A 17,431-nucleotide genomic window follows, 5' to 3' on the forward strand; every position below is an offset into this window, starting at 1 on the left:
TTTCACCAGAAGGGTAAGAAAAAACTATATCACAGAGCAGGTGTGAATAAGGAAAATTCTTTGAAAATTTTGCTTATAGTACTTTTGTTAATGTGCCCATCGTTAGTCTTTAAAGTACAAACACTTCCCTTAGACCACACTTTCCTTGGTTTGTTGGAAAGAGAGCCTTCCTCTACCTTCTTTCAAGACTCACCTTTTGGCCTGGATTGTTCCTGAGTGCCTGTTGCATACATTCTTGACAGACAGAAGGAGTGGACTTTGCAATGGTCACAGGTGGCAGTTTCTGTGTTGGTGTGAGCAGGACACTGCTTTGTGCTATTGCCAGCTGCACCCTCCCCCACCCCACTCACTCGCTTTGAAACAAAGTAAAGCAAGAACAAAGCACAGGACTGTGGGAAACTCTGTCAACACATTAAGACACTCTGGCTCTGAAGGGCGTCACTTTGCAAGTTTGAGACAAGCACCAGTAGAGGCAGCCCAACCTTAGGGCATATTTATTGTGCAAAAGGGACTCAACTTATTATAAGGATTTAGTAAATATGGTCCTCAAAGAATTAAAAATTATTAATAAAAACCAAAAATGGAACTAATATACAAAGAAAAGGACTATAAAATACATGCAAAATGAATATACAAGCTTATAAAATATTGCCTCAGGATTGCTAATGTCATGACAGCCAGTAGAGAGTCCAGTGTCATTAAAAATTAATTATTTATTAAAGGCCACTTTCTTAATATCTGACTCTAGTCCATGCCAGATTTTAGCAAGGCATTTGGCCCATTCTGCTATTATTTTCCTTGAAGTTCATTTCTTATCTTACTCCTGTCTTGGAAATGTAATGCATCACTGAGGTTGTTCCTGAGTTTATGTTGTGTTCACTCTTAATGTGCGCTGATTGGAAATGAGAAGCAGATGGACACTTGGCCCAGAGATTAACTCCATCTCCTGTAATTAGATGGTGCCAATTAAGGCTTCCATGGGGTCCATATCCTCACTGCCAAGTAAAAGAGCTCTCCAGTGGGGCTCCTCAAAGCACTGGGAACTAATGGCTTGTTCAGTTCCTCCTTTGCACTTATTCACAGATACTGAGCAAAGAGGAGCCGAGTTGTCTTTGTCTCTTCGGCTTTTCTTTAAAACCTTCATCATTTGACTTTTCCTTTTGGCAAGAGTTGAAACCAAATAAAGGGAATTCTGGATAGCCCCTGGCTGAACTTTGCATTCTATTTTGAGTTAGCAGAATTTAGGTGGGGAAGGTTTGGGGCCCGGAGGGCTTCTGAGTAGAGCACTTCAGAGCCTTAGGAAAGTGCCAGGCCCTGAAACTCAGCCTCTAGCTTTTCCTAACACAGGGGGACAAGAAAGAGTTTGGAGACCGGCAGACCTGAGTTTGAACCCTGGCCCAACTGCCTATTAGCTGTAAGCTGTAGTATGCTGGTGAATGTTTAACAACAGGCTCTCAAAATAAATATATAAAGCCCTAATTTGTAATGTGCCAATTTCTGTGGAGTAAATACTCCCAGCGTGGTTGATTTCAAGCTACCCATGTGATGCTACTGAACGCAAAGTTGGGAAGAGATTCATACTATTGGCTGTCACAACCCGTGAAAGTGGGCCCCAGTACGCCCCTGGCTGTAAGCCTCAGTTTCCACATCTGTACAAAAGTGATAAGGTACATTGCAGGGTCATTATAAAGATTAAAGTAATAATAGCAAAGTGCCCCAAACAGAGTCTGACTTACATTAGGAGCTGAATAAATTGTCCCTACATATTACCATTTTCAGCTGGGCCTGACCAATGGGCTTCACATAGCTGAGGGCTCTAAGAAGTCAGGGCCTCAGCCTTGAAATTTTAGCAACTAAATTTCATCGCGTAGGTATGACCGGGAATTTGAGGAATTGATTCACACTAATTGAACTCATAAGAGGCAATTTTATAAATCACAATTCCAATTTAACACTTAGATTTAGCATGTATACCAAATAATGATTTCCCAAACCTGAATTGGGTCATGTGACCTCACAAAGGATTTCTTTTTGTGGTTTAGGAATTTGTTTATATGCTAAGTGCTGTACAAGCATAAATGTTAATTATATTTAAATATACTTAATTATCTTGATTAAAAAATTAAATTGAGGGAGCTGAATTCTTACAGAATGAGTAAGAATTACCTTGGCAAAGAGGAACATCGCTGGTTGGGGTCACCAGGAAGCAGATTCTAAAAGGGGGATTAGCACATGAGACATTTATTAAGGAACACTCTTGGGAGGGGAAAGACACAGAGTTAGGGAGAGAGAGGAATTGAGCTGTGATATAGAACAAAGGCCTCAGCCAATGCCCTAAGAGCCCTAGAGCTGAGATAGCCCCTTCAGAGTCTTTTCAAGTTGGAGTGAAGGAGCCCAGCCTTTATGCCGCCATGTTGGTCAGTCATTGAGTAAGGGCCAACCCATAGAAGGAGGTGTGACTTAGGATAAGTCATGTTCTCCAAAAGAGGGCCAAGAGCTAAGGGCTGTTTTCCAGCAGCAGTTCCAGGTGCTGGGGAAATCAATCCTTCCTTTTGGAAGGGGATGTGGACAATAGATCACAGCCTCTACCACAAGGGGGAAAGGGTTTGCTATACAGAGGAAAGCACTGAAGAATGAAACAGTGATGCATGCTGACGTCATGCAAGTGGCTCAGTGTCTGTCATGAATAGGGTTCCATGGGAAACAGATTCTGAAACAGAGACAGAGATTTGCACACATATGGTTTGTTGGGGATTGGTCTCAGGAACAATCTTTATGGGAGTGAGGGAAGCAGGACCGGGTAAATGAGAAGTTAAACTGCAAAATATGTAGTTGCAGCAGAGAGAGTTCAGCCCTTCAGAGACATCCAGAGTCAAGGTAAATGGGATGGGCCTTATCGCACTGCACTGATCAGTCATTGAATAGAGGCTGACCCCAAGTGCATAACCTTTTGTAAGGCACCTCCCTTCAGTGCAGGGAAAGTCCTGGGAGAGACTCAGCTGTGAATCAGTGACAGTCAACACTCTTGACTGCTGGGGGAATGAGTATGTTGGTCTTTGAGGGCCACAAATGTATGCTGTTGTCCACTCCATGTGAATGTGAACAGTTTATGGGTCTCCTTCCTGATTGGGATGGAAGAGAACACACGTGCCAGACCAGTGGCATCAAAACGTGTACTTAACGCTGTGTTAATGTGCTATTTGGGTAGCAAAGATAGCACACCTAGGCTAGCATGGTGGCAGTAATGGGGGCCACCATTTGGTTGAATTTGCAGTACTCGGGTGCCATCCTCTAAAAATTGTCTTTTATTTTTCTGTCTGGGCCAGACTGGTGAATTAAATGGGACCATTAATCCTGCATCCTTCATTTCTTTAAGGGTAGTACTAATCTCTGCCTTGGAAAAGAATATTTTTTATTTTCTATCTTATCTGGAGGAGGGGTTAGTTTCAAGGAACCAATGTTGGGTTTCTGCCAACTACCATGTATGCAATGATTATATATTTGGAAGGCAGGGAAATGACCACTGGATGGTCAGTAAGTGGGAAGAATCAAAGCTGTCTACTAAAATTCTGGTTTGGTTACCTGGATGAATGGAGGTTAAAAAAAAAGTAAGAGAAAATATTGGCATGAGAGCCAGTTTAGGAAAGAATATGATGGTGCATTTTTGAATGGTACATTTTCAGCTCTTGAGTCTGAGCTGAAAATGCCTATAGAACAATTGGGTTTATGATGAGGAAGCTGAGGGAGCACCTACTAGAGATGGTGGTAACTCAATGAGAAGGATGAGATCACTGGGGACAGTGAGCAGCATGAGGAGATGAGAGGCCAAGTGTGGCACCTGGAAGAGCAATGTTCAAGGGCCAGCAGAGGAAGACTCTCTTAAAGGAGACACAGAAATGATCTGAGGTAGCAAAAGAAGTGGTTTGATAGAGCCAAGAGAGGAGGAATTTAAATGAGGAGTGTCAAGTTCTGTAGAGAGATTTAAAAAAAAATGTGGGTTTTTTTGTATTTGGTAAACTTTAGGGTTATGGTCATCTTAAAGTAATTTAGCAAATCTTAAAATGGTTAAGTGAGGGGACTGGGGAAGATAAATCACAGTGTAGTAAAGTGGGGAATTTACAGAAGCCAGAATTTTTGTAAGGTCAGCATAAAAATTACTTGAGCTATGAAGTTGTTCAGTGAAGCCTCTGTCAGTGAAGGTAAAGGTGAGTGGGCTTCTTTTTAACTCTTAACATTAGCATTTCACTTTTAACTTTAATCCTGCACTAACATCATAGAGGCACAAAATATCGAAGTCCTCTAGACTCTCTCCCAGTGGAATCAATAAGAAATAGCTCATTATTGCTTCTGAATGAGAAAGTATCACTCTTCATAATGGAGGCACTTAGATGTTCTGCTAATCAACTGCTTAGACTGGCTGAACATCTGTGGGCTCTTTATCTTCGTTAACGGGGATATTTCAAAGAGCCCAGCTTAAGGAAATTTTATGACTGGGCAAGTTTTATTCAGTGCTGGGTTTCCTGACTCCTACTCTTCTTCTTTTCCCTCCCCCTACCTCCCTAAATCGCTCCCTCCTTTCACCTCTGCAGTTGGAAGATACTTTGGTTTGTCTGGATAAAAAACTCTAAGCAGTCAGCCTTCCTTTTCCCTGGGTTCCATAAGGCAGATTCCACCAACCGCAGATCAAAATATTCCAGAAGAAAAAAACACAACAGTAAAAAATAATAATACAACAATAAAAAGTAATATAAACAAAAAATATACGATAACAACTATTTACATAGTATTTGCATTGTATGGGGTATTATAAGTAATCTAGAGATGAATTAAAGTATACGGGAGGATAGGCATGGGTTATATGCAAATACTACGGGACTTATAAATAAGGGACTTGAACATCTGCAGGTTTTGGTATCCGGGAGGGTCCTGGAACTAACCTGTGGATACTGAGGGACGACTGTGTAGTTATATGTTTGTCTCTTTATGCTTTGTACATTTATATTATTCTTATTCGTGTAAGTTATATTTATTTACCTGTTATTAATTTCAGCCAGAATTAATTTACGATTTAATTGAGATCTTGGAAAGGTGGAGGGCCGGCAATACCTCTTAAAGGGGACGGAAAATGCAGACGCAGCTATTGACGGGGAGTTTGTGGTTCATATCAAGTAGAAAGAATCACAGATGGGCTCTCCCAGCTTCCAGAAGTAGAGATCGTAGTGTCAGTCACTTTTTGTTTCTGCAGTATTTAGCACAGCAGCCCAGTACATGAACTTTTCATACACATTGCCTGGTGCTGCTGCTGCTAAGACCACTGAGGATGCTGATGGCATTGCAGAAGGAAGCATCGATAGCCTTTCATTCACTTTTTTTGACTTCTTGCCAGCCCTAACTCCCTTTCTTTCTTTAATGTTCGTGGTTTTAAGGGCCTGAGATCATATTTAATTATTCTCAGGTGACAAGGAGTTGGAACAGCTTCACTGCTCTTTAGCAGGCAGTGGATCCATTTCACATATTATCTGATTTTATGTACTTTTGATTGTTGCCTGGGCTTTCCATCAGGACAGTCTTGGGAGACTGGGGGAGCATGTCTGTCTCCTCTCCCCACCCCTGCGTGCCTGACTCAACTCTCGGTTGCTGCACGTATGTAAGAGTGCAGTCGCTGGGCATACTCAGTCCCCGGTTTTGAACCTCGTCTACTCCAACTAGCAAATATAGATCCAGAGCAGCCCATTATCTGCCAGTTTCCTTTAATAAAAGATGCCATTTTGTCTGGTTTCTGCTAAGGTGGATTTGTAGGTTACAGCACCCCAATGGTGGGCCTGATCTTTCCACCTGTTTTGGGAGGCCTTTCCTCTTCATGCTTAAAACTGACATAGAAGCTTGCACCATAAATATTTATTGAATGAATGAAATTTAATTTATTTCTATTTTCATGCTCTTTCTCAGGTAAGAAGTCTTTACTACCTTTGTTGAAGAAGCATGTAAATAATTTAAAAAGAACAAGTCAAAGCCTCCATTAAAATGTTTCCAGCTAGGAGTGAAAAAAAAAATTATTTGCTACTCCTCTTCCTTTAGTCCAGGTACTAACTGGTTCTTTTTTTTTTTTTGAGACAGAGTCTCACTTTGTTGCCCGGGCTAGAGTGAGTGCCATGGCGTCAGCCTAGCTCACAGCAACCTCAAACTCCTGGGCTTAAGTGATCCTACTGCCTCAGCCTCCCAAGTAGCTGGGACTACAGGCATGTGCCACCATGCCCGGCTAATTTTTTCTATATATACTTTTAGTTGTCCAGATAATTTATTTCTATTTTTAGTAGAGACGGGGTCTCGCTTAGGCTGGTCTTGAACTCCTGACCTCGAGCAATCCACCCACCTCTGCCTCCCAGAGGGCTAGGATTACAAGCGTGACCCACCGCGCCCAGCCTGGTTCTTAATCTTAAAAAGGCACATTGACTGTGGGCTCAGGTTATCTACCCTGCACCAGGGAGAAGAGCCGACAGTTTGCTACATCCAGGAATTCCCAGGAGCTTCTCTCCATTACTCAACAGATCATTAATTTAGAGCTTCAAACCCACAACTGAGCACTAAGACATTCTTGCCTTCAAAGAGATTAGTAATGATTCAGGTTTCCCACCATCCATAAACTTAAAGAATGGAGTTTTCCAAGAAGAAAAGCCTTCTGTCACTATTTCAAAGAATCCCAACAATATAATGAGTGCAGGATAATGGGAGGGGGATACTCCCCACCCCCAGACTACTGGAGGATAAGACTCAGGAAAACCTCTCTTGGCCAGGGCTGTTTTTCTCAGATTCTGGGAAATAATTAAACTTCCAGTCTGACGACACTGCAGTGTGTAGCACAGTGTTGGCCAGAAGGAGTTTTAGTGGTCATGTTGGCAACCTTTTCCATAAATCTGGAATTCTAAAACCACTGAACAACTCTGATATGAAACACAGGAAGTACAGCATAAAATATAACAAGTAGTTTTTAAATGCATGGCTGAATGCGAGGAAAGTAGGGAAATTGAGCCCAAGATGAAAAGGGTGCTACAGCAGAGCTGTAAACCAGATAGGAGCCCATTTCGGGAACCAGGAGGCTTGGGTGTCAATGGCCGCGCTGGAGGCAGGGACAAGGCTTGCCCCACGCAGAGTCAGGAGGGGGAGGCCCCGCATAAGTTTAGCTCCCTCAGAGGCCTCTACCCTAGAAAAAGGAACAACAGAGAGAAAAATCATCTCACCAGCAAAGAGAGATAAAGAAGCTTGCCTACCTTGACACGGGTTCTGGTTGGAAATTTTGTAACAGGTTCCTTGTCAGAATTTGCAACCTTAATGCCACCTTCGTGTGGGTTTGGCATTCTTTGTTACTACCTGTAAGATCCAGGAAACCCCTACAGAAATATTTCTTTATCCATTCCTGGGTAAGTGTATTGGCACACCTGAGTTACTGTAATAACCTGAGTTAGGAGCTAATATCTGATTTAGGAAGAAATGGTAGTTGATGAGCATATCATAGTTTTATTTGTAGAATGCTTGTTTTATGCATCTACAAGTCTTTATATCTATCTACCTACCTACCTACCTCCCTACCTAAGTAAGCTGCACAAGAGCCATCCATAATGTAACTGGTCCCTCTCAAGCAGTACTTTTTATCATCATTCTAAAAGTTGAGGTAGAGAAAATTTCTCTGTTACGCCGAGAGACTGGAATTTGGGTGGCTGCAGCCAATCTGTATGTTGGCCCTATCCTGGTGCTTCACAAGAGTAGTCTTGATTATATAGACAAGGTTCCAGGATGTTCTAACAGGTGAGAACCCTTTTAACATTCATGAGCCACATGCCCACCTTCAAGTAAACACAACTGAGTGCTTAAAATGAGCATGGTTTCAGTGCCCACAGTGACATAACGCCAGTTCTATTGTCCCTGAAATGTATTGTTCAGACCACACAGCTCTCCCTTGCCCTTGACTTTCAATTCTTGACCTGGCTCCAGGTCCCCATTTCCTACTGTCTTCTTCCCCTCTGTCTTCCCCTACCCTGCATGCTAACCTGAAGTCTCAGCTCTGAACCAGATCATTCCAGTCATCACTATTCACCCTGTAGGGAGGTTTGCCCTGTGCCAGCTCCATTAGTTTGTCTCCTAATGTCCCCTTACTTACAGGGTCTGGTTCAGAGTCGGCCAGAAGAGGCACTTGCATGGGATGTGGAAGGCAGAAGTGAGGCAGCCGCAGCTACTGGCCAAAGTCATCAAGGTTAGAGACAGAGACTGAAAGACACGGGGGTTCCAGTGGCCTCCAGCTTGTCCTCCCTGTCCTCCCCTCTGCATCCAGCTCTTCTTCCTGACTGTCAATCCTGTTGACCAAGGACAGCCCCAGGCCCCACTCTGTGCCAGCAGGCCCGCACAGCCGCCCATAGACCTCTCACGGCCCTCTCTTTCTCAAAGTCCCATCTTGAAAGGAGAACGTGCTTGGCTTCTCAGAGAGACCAGATGTTGTCCCCTCTGATCCTCCAACTTCCCTCCGGGACCTTCACCTCCCCAGCTCCTCTCATAATTGAGTTAGGACTGATTCCAATCACAAACCCCTTATCTTGCGATGAATAGTGGTTCTGTTTCCCCGATGGATCATGCCTGATTCACCTGTTATCTGGTGCCCAAGAGAGGCCTATGATATAGAAATGGGCGATAAATATTTGATATGCCACCATTCAACTGGGACATCTTTTTTCCTGGACTATGGAGTGATAGGAAATCAGACAGAAAAGATGGGGTGGTCCTTATCCAGAAGGGAGGGCATTGACTGCTACAGTCTGTGCAGTTCCTCTTTAGCTCACTTCACGCAAGCATCACGGTCGTGTTCTGCTGCCTCTGTGCTGCCTCTGTACCATTAAACGCTCAGGTTCCCAGGCTCCGGGCCATGGCAGAACTGCCGGGCAGCATCCCTCTCCCTGTTTCCCTCTATCCCCCACCAGCCCCCATCTGTGAACTTTGCATTTCTCCTTCTCTCTTGCACGGGGCCAGCAGCAATCACACCATTCTCACATGCCGGAGTGAAACTCTGAAAAGAACAGTTTCTGAGTTGTCACTTTTAAAGGTGCCTGGCTGGCACTGCGGAGCAGCACATCAGCTGAAAAAATGGGCAACCTTCATCTCGGCACACATTTCTCACTCAGCGAGTGCACCCCAGAAATTCCCATCTGGAGTTTTTAACAGAACAATTTTGTAGCATTTCCATTTATTACACATTTAATTGCCTTTTAATTGGTGCAGCTGTTTTCATCATGCTTGAGGCATCTCGGAACTATCTTCCTTAGAACCCATTTCGGGCTTACTTCCTGCCCCGGATTACATTATTGTCAGTCAAAACTTTGTGCTTGGGCCTCCAAGTTTAATCAAAGACTTACTGTCTAGTATAAAAGCTTCTAATAACCATATTTTCTATAGGCAGTGGGAAAAAAAACAGTACTGAAAATTGGAGGTTATCTCAAGAACTAAAACTCCCATTATAATGTACCAAGTCCATGTCAACGTGTAAATCATCACCAATGGGTCTTGGAGTCCAGCAACCTGAAGTTCTAAATCCGTTATTATCGAGCCATACATATGCCTGAGGCAAGTGGTTCAGCTTTCTGGACCAGGGAGGTGGGGCTGTAAAGTCCTGTCTGAATTTAATATTCTGTGAGTCTGACTATAACTTGACAAAGACCTTTATTACTTTTAGTAAATATTTGAAATATTTTTAGCATACATATTAATAGTATAGTTTTTATAGTTTGTGTTTGGATTGCTTTTACTTTTGGCACAAGTAGGATCTCCAGATGCTTGCTGATTTATGTGTTTACTTATTTATTTCTTACCCTGAAGAAGACAATGGCGGGCAGGTGTAGCAGGTCTAGGTTTAGGCTGGGAGAGTCTCTGAGCTCTCGTTTTCATACCTGTGACCCTGGAGTAATAATGTCTACCTCATAGGGGTTTTGTGAGGATAAAAGTGAAGGTAATGATCGTGGACGTGCTTTACAAACCAAGAGATATTACATAAATATAAGTGATCATTGTATTAATAAGAAATATATCCCCAGGTTATGTGAATAATTCTTTCTGAAAAAAATCTAAGCAGATTACAGCAAAACCTCAGTTATTCCAGGATCACTCACTCAGGTAACCAGTCATTTTTTGTCTCTGGGACTCTTTCCCTGCTTATTGGTATCTCTGACCAGAGTGGAAATAAGATGAAAAAATCTAATCAGTGAAGTTTGCCCCTTGAGAGAAACTCTGGTCAATGCTTTGGCACAAGAAGAGCGAGGAACTACATAACCCCTTCCTGTGAGGTTCCTGGTCGGGGTCTACCCCGAGGGGCACTCACCTGAGACTTGCAGGTGGGAGGGAAGTCAATGCCTTACTCTGGGGGGCAGCGGGGAATGACCATGGCAACCTGACGCAGACAGACCTGGGAGTCACGGCATCTTCCCTGCGGGCTTCTGATGTGTTATACTTTTATTATCACTCAGACTGAGATCATTGGTGGAAGTTCCTCAGAAGTTGTTAAGAACTGTGGTGATTTCTGGTGAGCTCAGGAGAGGCATCCACTCCAGTGATTCAGGCTGAGATTTGAGGGCTAGTTTCCCCAATGCTCAGCTCCCCTGGTTCCTCTAGTGTTTGTAAATCTCCTCAGTCTTCAAATTAAGACCTATTATTCCTGGGATGCACAGGATGGCTTCTATTTTACTAATTGGATCCTGTCTGATGTAGACCTTTCCCTTTTCACCAATGCCACATACAGCAAATTGTTGTTAAGCACTTACTATAAGCTACTATGAGCCAGTCGCTAAGTGCTTTATATGTATTATCTCATTTAATCCTCATCATAACCTTTCAAGATCAGTCCTATCACTTCCTCCAATTTACAGATAAGGAAACTGAGGCTTGGAGAGATTAACTTCCCCAAGCCCACACAATAAGATATAAAGAGTCATAGGCTTTAAGAACTACAGTATCTTTATGAAATTGGCCAGTAGGGTAATATTTTTCCATTAAAATACACTTTGAAAACCCAGTGAGAGATCAGAGTGAATCAGCATCCCCCCAAAACCATGGCCATTCTAACAGAGCGAGGCTCCAAGAAAACCACTGTGAGATCAGAGATCTAAAGTCACTGGTGAAACTAAGAACACAGGAGGGAAGTGTTTGGTGAAAATGGGCATTGTTAAAAGTCAGAACTGGTTTTGAGTTAAAGGTAGGGCCAGGAGAATTGTGGTGATGGTGATGATGGTTACCTCTTCAAGAAGCTATGCAAGTGAGTCTTGCATTCTGACCACTGGTACCTTTCTTACTGAACTGAGACCTAGAATATCCTTTTGTCTGACCTCAAACTTAGGATTCAGAAAGATCTCTTCACTCCAAAGAGACCTAGCTTGAGCCTCATGATGTTCACTGAGCAGGAGCCCATGTGGACGTTGCTGTGATTAAAAGGCTCAGCTGTGGTTATAGGAGCTTAAATAACTGACATCATTTCCTGAATTCCATCAAACTAGTAAGTGTTCCTTCCTAGAGGGACTTCAGAGATGACTCTTACAGGGTTGAGTTGAAGGAAGAAAGAGGAAGGAATGTAGAAGAAACAAGTAAGTCAAAGAATCACTTTTGTAGTAAACATATGAATCTTACTGCACAAAATAGAATGCACGAGATATCTCACATACTTTTTAATGAAGCTGACTCTGTGGTCCCCATCCCTCTGACTGGTGGGAAATTCAATTTCAGTCATTGCTAAGGTTTTCTCTCCTCTCTGCCCTCTCCCCAGGGAAATACGAAAGTCCTGAAGTTCCTTTGTAGAGCAGACTGTTCAGGAAGGCCTCCCTGGCAACTGGCCCCTGGCCCCCTTTCAAGCTGTCATCTTTCAAGCTCACGTAGGTCCTTGAAAATGAGAGTTGCTGTGACTATAACACAAACAGGCTCAGGAATTTTTGCACCTGTGGATCCTGCTTCTGGGGTGCACCTCCCTGGAAAGCATGAGCCATTCCTCACTAAGGTCCTGCTCCCTCCCTGGAATGCTTTAAGGAAGTGGGGCTCTGGCCCTGGTAACTTGCATCATGATCATTCCTGTGGCAGCTCAAAAGTCACTTCTATGGAGACCTTTCCTGATCATCTAATATACCATCCCTGTCCCCACCACTATGTGTCATTATCCTCAAAGTGTTTATTTCTCTCTAAATCAATGTGGTTCATTTATTTTAATTGTTAACTCCCACCTTCCTTTAGCCCCTACCCATATTAATAATAACATCAGACATTTATGGAGAGTTTACTATATGGATCCAGACTTTTAATCCTCAAAATAATCCTACTATATGGGGTCTATTTTATCAATCCCATTTTAAACAAGTGAGGCAACTAAGGCCCAGAGAGGTTGAGTAACTTACCAAAGGTCTTCCAGCCAGAAAGGCTGAGGCAGGATTTAGACCTGGAGCATCTGGCTCTAGAGTCCTAGTGCTTAACTACAATGCCACTCAGCCTTTCCCCATTACTATCTCCTAGGATTCTAGTTCTGCCTAACCTTCCCTTCCTCCCTTTCTTCCCTCCACTCTCTCTTCCTTTCTTCAGTACTTATTTAGGCAAAGCTTGAATTTACTAACTTGTATGTTAAAACTTTTGGGCCTGGTATATCATAGAATATCTTTATTTTACCATCATATTTAAATGACTGGTTAGATGTAAAATTCTGGATTTGAAGTTCCGTTTCTTAGATACTTGAAAAATATTATCAATTATATTATATCCAGGGTGGTTAAGGATACTAATGTCAATCTGATTCTTTTTCCGTTGAAGATGATCTGCTTTTTTTTCTAACCAAAAGCTTTTAGAATTTTCCCTTTGTCTTTTATTTTCGTGTTCTAAATGTGTGTGTATTTTAAGAATCTATTCTGCTTAGCGCTCTCTGAGTCCTTTCAGGATAAGATATTAACATACTGTATATCAGCTTTCTATTGCTGTGTAATAAACATGCTAAAACTTAGTGGCTTAAAAAAACCACCTTTCATTAATTTGTGTTTCTATGGGTTGGAAATTTGGGCTGGGTTCTGCTGATGGTTCTTCTGCGGTCAGCTGCTTATCAGCTAAATGGCTCTGCTTCCAGGTGTTAAATGGCAGTCAGCTGGTAAAACAAGGGCAATTGGGCTATATGTTTCTCATCATCCATCTGGCTCAGCTGGGCTTGCTCAGGTGCTGCTCAGGCTTCAGAAAGAAACAAAAGATGGTAAGTCCCACTGGGGAGCCCTTTCCTACCTAGTCTCTACTTGCATCAGTTTTGCTCTTGTCCCATTGGCTAAAACGTGCCGCTTGGCCAAGCCTAGAATCCAGTGTGGGAGACGACTAACAAAGGGCACGGATATAGCGAGGTGAAGCAACTTAGGGCCATTACTGCAAAATGTACCACATCCTCTTTTACTTCTGGAAAATTCTTGATTACTTTTCCAAGCATTTTCTCATCTACACTGACTTTTGCTCTCTCCTTCCTAACATACACATGTTAACTTCTATTTTTATCCTCCATCTCCTTAAATTTTATAGTTTCAACTGTTTTAGTCTTTCTTAAAATATTCTGGAAGGCTTCTTGACCTGAACTTTTATATCATTTATTCATTTTATTCTGTTCTGTTCTGTTCTCAATCTGTTGAATTCCTTATGTTGATAATTAATGTTTTATTCCTAGCATCTTCAGTTGGTTTTTCTTTCCTGTTCTTGCTTCATGTTTCCAAAATTCTCCCTTATTCCAATAATAGGGTATTATCCTATATCCTAGTATACTGGTATAGGGTATTTCCTGTACTTATTTTAAATTTGATTCTGTCTGATTTATCAAGTCTGCACTCTTTTAAGTTTCCTTTTGTTGCTTTTCTTTGAGAGTCACCTTTTCTCTAAGAGTCGCATTACCCTGGGAGTATCAGTGGCCTTGGCTGGTAGTGGAAGGGTCCTTGCTCAGGGTTCACAGCCCAGTCCCCTGTTTATGCCTCTCCTGGTGAGTTTAGGGAACTGGCAATGTGTAAAAGACAGGCCTCCAGGCTCCACCATTCCCTATTTACTCCCCAACTCCCAAATAAGGGGCATTGCCCCTCAAGGCTACGTCCTCCAGTTTTCAGAACAACAGTTAATATTTCTTGAGCACTTAGTTTATATCAGTTCCAGTTTTAAGTACCTTCCTATGCATTGCGTCTTTTAAATCACCTAAGAGGTAAGTAGTATGATTATGTCCATTTTAGAGACAAGAAAACAGGGACAGAAAGAACTTAAGTAACTTTCCCAAAGTCATAGAGAAGTAAATGGTGGTGGCAGGATTGAAATCTAGGCAGTCTGGCTTTAGAGGCCATGCTCTTAACCTTTCTACCATGGGATGAGAGGCCTGAGGAAACAGTGAACCTCAGGGACCAGACCTCTGCCTGCCCGGTTTGTGATCTGCTCTCCAGCCAGTAGGGCTCCAGCACTGCCCTGATGTTCCCCAATGCTTCCACGGTTCTGGGCCAGCAGGACTATGTTTTCTGCATGGCAAGCAGTTTTCTGTACATAGCAATGCGAGAGAATGAGCAGGACGTAACTATAATATTAATAGAAAACAACTCTTCTGTAGTCTCTTTCCAATCTTGGCACCAGATCCACCCCCACCACACTCACTCGCCCATCCCTGTCCCCTTAATATACACTCTGGTACCCAATAACCAGCTGCCTCTCTAGTATCTTTTATCTTTTTTTGTTTTTTGCCATGTTATTAGATGGCTCAAACTTGTTTATGTGACATCTTTGGGGTTGGTTCAGGGGAGGGAGCCAGAATCTCATATTAGGTCACTACACAGTCAGGAAACATCTGTATATGTAATTTCCGGAGTAATTTATTCACTAACTCAAGTCCCAAAGAACATCTAGCTCCATGAGTGCTAACCTCAGCTCTTCACCAGATATTTCCTTCTGGCTCATATTCAATCCCCAAAATCAACACAGGATTTTCTATTGTTTTATCAGTCTTTAAAACTTCTTGGATCTCTCTGCACACTCACATACATACAAACACTCAGATTTAGGGCTATACTTAACTTTATAACAGGCAACATTTTTGATCTCTCCTCCACTGCCCCAGATAATTGACTTTCTCCTTCTTGACATTGATATTTAACTCCTGATGCTTTCACCATTTTTAATTTTTTTAAACTAAAAAATGCAAGCATCTAGATTTTTCTATAGCCACATAGCCCTTCTACGTGTATCCAGGACTGCACCTGTGGGGCCAGGCTAGGCCTGATGGTCTTATTCTCATTCCTCACCTGGATCGTGGCCATCCTTCAAAGTTTAGCTCAAATGACCCTGCCTCCAGGAAGCCTGCCTTCATTGCTCAGCCCAAGTAATCCATTTGAACTTAAATAGCACAGAGGCTGCAAAGGCTCACATGTGTAGGCTTTGCTTTCCTTTTCTGTATGTGTCTGCATTCAGGTTCTCCAAACTGCCTACTGGGCTATCTGTAGTCCCTCACAAGACTAAACCCAAGGCCAGAGGTCAAGACTTTTGAGTTCTGACTTTTCCCCTGCTCTGTAGATAGCCCCATCCTTTTCCAGTTTATTCCGGCATACACAATAGTGTACATATAAAATAAACTTTTCTGCATTGGGATTAGAATTATGGATGTGAGTTGTATGTGGCATGCCAGTCCTGGTTCTTTTATCATTTAGTTTTGTGACTTTAAGCCAGTCACTTTGCTTCTCTGATCCGTATTTTCCTCATCTACCAAAAAAGGCCCAGACTAGGTGATTTCTGAGGCTCAGTCTATGATTCAAGGTCTGGGCCCCCATGTCCTGATTGATTGATTGATTGATTGACTCTTGGCTCCGATAGCACCGTGAGCAAACATAGGTGCTTAGTATTGTTGGATAAAGAAAAGAATCAGTGACTATCTTAGGTACTTTGTAGTCCTATTTCCTTAGTAGGTGGACCTAATCTAGTGGATTGCCATCAGGGGCACGTTTTCAGAAATGATCTCTGGAAAACAGAAGTTACATTAACCAGCTGGCCCTGTTTTGTCAGGATAGTCCAAGTTCCCGGTGACTCATTTGTGATGACCAGCTTCCTGAGAAAATGTCCTTTAGGAAGCTATAGAGACACTGAGATGTGCTGCAGGTTGCCTTTCCCATACCTAAATTATTAATATATAATTCCTATTTTCCACAAATTGGAATTAAAATCCTGAGGAAAAATCTATTTCATCCAAGGTATTTTATGTTTTATGGCAGCGACCTTCCTGGGAGTCCCCACATACGTGGATGTGGTCTGAGGGTGGTAAAGATGGAAGTCGGCTCCTGCCTGGGCTTGCAGCTCTGGTTCCAGGAGGCCGACTGCCACCGAGGCCTGCAGAGAAGGGAGCAGAGCTGGCTTCAAATGCAGAAGCCCAGGCTCCCTTGGGAATTGCTGAAAAATGCAGCAAAAGCAGACCACTGGACTCAGCCTGGAGAGTGAAAGCTGAAGCCCCCAGAGCCACCCCAACAGTCACTGTGTCTCCTCCCTTGGCCCAGTGTGTCTAAGAGAGCTTAACAGGCCCACATCTTCACAGCTCACTCCCCACATGGGCACACAGCAGAGGGGCTGACTCTCCGCGTCACATCAGTTAAAACCCAGCCAAGCAGTGGGACTTCTCTGTATTTTGTTCTATTATTAGAATCCAATTACCATCTGGTGGTATGCTATAGGGAAGTGCTATTCTTCTGCACCAGCAAACACACAATGCAGCAGTTTGGTGTGCAAGCTGAAAGCTTTCAGAGCTTAGAGCAAAAAGTAGAGAAATAATTTTATTTCTGCCCAAACAATCTCATGCCCATCGGGATTCCCCTGGCTTCAGGATGCAGTTATTGAGCTTGACCTTATAAAGGGAGAACCTTATTCTGGTGTCATGCTGACCTTTGAAATGAGAAACCCATTGCCCCGGCCTAAGCCCATGTATTCAGGGCTTACTGTATGTGCCTACCTGTTTCCTTCCCTGCTGAATGCAGCCCCAGCAATCCCTGGGTGTCCAGCTCTCCCCAAGAGGTAAGAAGCTGCTCCTTCTTCAAGAACTGCTATCTGAGGCAACAGCCCCCAGCCTCGATGCCACCCACTTCCGTTTCCTTGACTCGGGTCCCCAAGGTGGCGGAAGCCACGGCTGCTTCATGGTAAATGATGTGACGGATGTGGAAATAGTTCGATGCATGTTTGATGAATATAACAAGTTTGATGTATGTTCAGCCCAAAAGTTCTCTCAGCAACCTCCTAAGATGATTTGTTCTACCAAGGTTGGAAAAGAAGTTGTGCTGTCTGAAACTTCTTCGGATGTTTAAAGGGAGGTATTGCTAGAGTGATAGAAACTTAGGGGCAGGGGGAGAAAGCAGGACAGCGTGGCCACAATTAACGTGGAGCGATGCTTATCTCAGAT

At 43.0% G+C, this 17,431-nt stretch overlaps 1 long non-coding RNA gene across 1 annotated transcript in view; it reads right to left on the reverse strand.

The window, feature by feature from the left end:
• The window catches only part of LOC123650576, a 37,454-nt gene extending 20,377 nt beyond the window's left edge, over window positions 1–17,077 (reverse strand). The window contains exon 1 of the long non-coding RNA XR_006739420.1: window positions 16,988–17,077. This is a non-coding gene — a long non-coding RNA (uncharacterized LOC123650576). The remainder of the gene's footprint in view (window positions 1–16,987) is intronic.
• Window positions 17,078–17,431: the final 354 nt, after the last annotated feature.

Source organism: Lemur catta, chromosome 1, assembly GCF_020740605.2.
Source record: "Lemur catta isolate mLemCat1 chromosome 1, mLemCat1.pri, whole genome shotgun sequence".
Classification (NCBI taxonomy): domain Eukaryota; kingdom Metazoa; phylum Chordata; class Mammalia; order Primates; family Lemuridae; genus Lemur; species Lemur catta.